Source organism: Sapajus apella, unplaced genomic scaffold (genome assembly GCF_009761245.1).
Source record: "Sapajus apella isolate SASKATOON/1434 unplaced genomic scaffold, GSC_monkey_1.0 scaffold262, whole genome shotgun sequence".
Classification (NCBI taxonomy): Eukaryota; Metazoa; Chordata; class Mammalia; order Primates; family Cebidae; genus Sapajus; species Sapajus apella.
Genome location: NW_022437202.1, coordinates 79,059 through 82,294, shown reverse-complemented (window position 1 = coordinate 82,294; position 3,236 = coordinate 79,059).

The window sequence follows — 3,236 nt, the reverse complement described above, 5'->3', positions numbered from 1 at the left end:
GGTTTAAGCGATTCTTTTGCCTCAGGCTCCTGAGTAGCTGTGTTTACATGCACCCGCTACCACGCTTGGCTAATTTTTTTTATTAGTAGAGATGAGGTTTCCCCATGTTGGCCAGGCTTGTGTGGAACTCCTGACCTCAGGTGATCCATCCACCTTGGCCTCCCAAAGTGCTGTGATTACAAGCGTGAGCCACTGCAACCTGGCCCTTTTAACTCTTTATTGGAGGTTGCTTCTGGTTGGCTGTTGTAAATGTCGCCCTGCCTCTAAGCCCCCATCTCAGTGACTTTCCAGCCGCAACTGAACCCCACTCGGTTAATTCTAGCGGGGGTGGGTACAGGAGACAAAAGTTGGGAAGTAACCGAGAGGTCCATACATAATGTATTCTCATATTCAGAAATACAGATTTTGCACAGACAAGAAAAATATTAGAATGAAAGTTAAATGTAAAATAGAAGACGCAATGGTTTAGGATTGCCTCCTAAAATTTATGTGGACATATTTGGACACCCCAAAATTTAACAACAGGAGGAAAGTGTCTATTATTTGAGCCTCTGTGACGGTTGAGGTTTGGGACTCTCTCCAGGAGTACCAGGTAAAAGTAAGGAGGTTGTAACAGAAGTTTAAGTCACTTCCCAGTTTTTGCTCAGCCTCTGAAATGCCTCCTATGTGTTTTCTTTTTTTCTTTTTTTTTTTTTTTTGTAGGTCTCAGGAACCGAACTGCAGTGACCCTGAGACAAAGCCACTGCTGAGTCTCCTGATCATAATGATCCACTGGAAAGTTTGCTAAAGCAGTGACTGTCTGTGACAGCATACACTTAGGTTTTACTTTTTTTTGTTTCAGAAACTGATGTTTATTTTCCATCAACCTTATTTCCACGTTGCCTAAGAGCCTGTGTGAGAACAGCTTACGACCATTCAGTCGTTGCTCCTACCCATTCAGTGGCCTGAGGGGCGGGAGCTACAGACCAGTTTTCCGCGGCAGGCTGAGCGCTCCAGTCTTCAGTAGGGAACTGCTGGATGGGCACAGAGGGCACCTGCACACATTCAGACCAGTCTGCACCCTCAGGCTGAGTGGCAGTGAACTCGGGGGCTGGAGCAGTCCGTTCACCCTGAAATTCCTCCTTGGTCACAGTGGTTTCAGCAGCAGCCTGCTCTTCTTTTTCAATCTGTTCAGGATTTCTGCAGAAGCTGAATCAGGCATGACCTTCCACGGGTGTTCGCGGGAAATGCTGCCACGCATGCGCAAAACTTCCTGAGCCAGCATCCGCCACTTCAAACCCGAGCGAGCTCCCTTGTTGTTGCATGGGATGGCAAAGTCCACATAGCGCAGTGGAGAATCAGTGTCACAGAGCAATGGGAGGTAGGTTAACATAAGATTTCTCCATGAGAGGCTGGTAGTCAGCCCTGGGTCAGTAAGCACAAGCAGCCGTGGCCTGGAAGACTGCCTGGATCTGGTTAGTGAAGGTTCCAGGAGTTAAGTGGCCCACAATTGGAGTGGCTCCCGTGGCAGCCGGAAACTTCGGCACCGCTCTCTGGGCAGTATTTCTGGGGGATGTAACACTGACATCAGCGCGGTTTTCAACGGCAACAATGGTAGGAACTGCCAGCAGAAGCTTCTCCCAGGTCCTCTTCAGATTTAGGTTGTGAATGCCATCAATTTTCCTTTTGTAGATGTACTGCTCCATTTGGAAGTAAAGATTGGTGCCACCTAAGTGGGTTCTTGCTGCAAGGAACTTAAGGACACTCTTCCTTTGCAGGACGTCAAGGGCTCCTGACATTGTGAAAGTTTCTCTTTAAGTTACGACGGGAATCCAGAATCACGCGGCATGGTCCCCTCTGTGGGTAGCGTGGAAAAGCACACGTAGGTTTTTCATCTGGGACTTGTTTTCTTCTTCCATCTGGGTCTACATTTTCCCAGACAACTTTCTGAGTTCTGCTCTTTTGTACCCTCCTAGCATTTCTAAGTGGGGGGACAGCCAGAAATTGTGAAAATCCAGGGACCCTGGTGCCTGAGTTTTGCGGGAAATCTGTACCCAGAGAGAAGGAAACCCACTGGAACTCCAACTTGAAGCCAAGTGAGTTAACGTTGGCCAGGCTTGCCGGTGAGTGAAGCTTTGAGGTCTTAGGGCTTAGCTGTTCCCTTTTCCTGGAAAGGGATGTCTAAAACGTGGATTCCCTCATGGATTACAATGGTCAGAGTTCTACTGCTTCATGGGGTTGTTTTGTCTTTCGTGGTTTTTGAAAGCTGCCTGAGAGCTGTGTTTAGGGCTCCATGCCAAATACTGTGGGGTTATAAACAGCAAGAGGTAAAAGATGTCCTGAGAATCCATGCTTGGCAAAATGGGAGGTGGTCCAAGCTGTTTCTCACTGATTTGGCAACTCTGTGGGCTAATCAGGAATCAAGGAAATAAGGATCAATGAGGAAGAAAGTCTATCATTTTGTCTTTGCCTAGAAATAATTCAGTCAGCAGCATGACAACAACATGCGTGATGGGGATAACTATGGCAGAAACTCTGTGACTTAGCTGGCTAAAACCTCTGTCCTGGGTTTGGGTCTCAGAGAAAACTGAGCTTGTGATTCATCCCTGCTCCCTCTTCTGCTCCTTAAGGAACTGGAAGGAGCATGCTCTTAGTTTTTTCAGACAAAGGAAATTTGGTGCTGTATTTGGAATTTCAACTTCACATTTAAAACATCCTTATCTAATACAGAAGGTAGCATGCAAAGGGTTTGACAGAGAAAACTGGTATCGAATATGATACATTCACCAACACTCGATTTGTATGGAAAAGAAAGTGCAAAACAATGACATATCACAGTTTTTTTTTACTGACTTCTTTAACAAGTGTTTCTTTTTAGAAATTCAAGCAACTTGATCTAGTCCTATTCTTCATTCACACACCTTTGGCCACGTCTGCCTTTGGGAACTTTGCTGTAGTGATATGTGAAGTATTATTAATTCATTTAAAGATTCAAGAACAAAAAAATCCCTGAAGTTCATCGAGGAAATGTAGAAGGTAAGGAATTTAAATCTGCTATTTGGCGACGCTTCTGAGATTTTTCTTCAGCTAGATGTTTTGACTTGGGGAATAGTGGGGAGTTATTTGGTGTCTTCTGTCATATATTTTGTGTATGTTTCCTATGAAAGTCGATTTAATATGCAATGAAAATAACTGCTGCCAAAACCCAAGACCTAACTTTTTTTTTTTTTTTTTTTTTTTTTTTTTTTTTTTTTTTT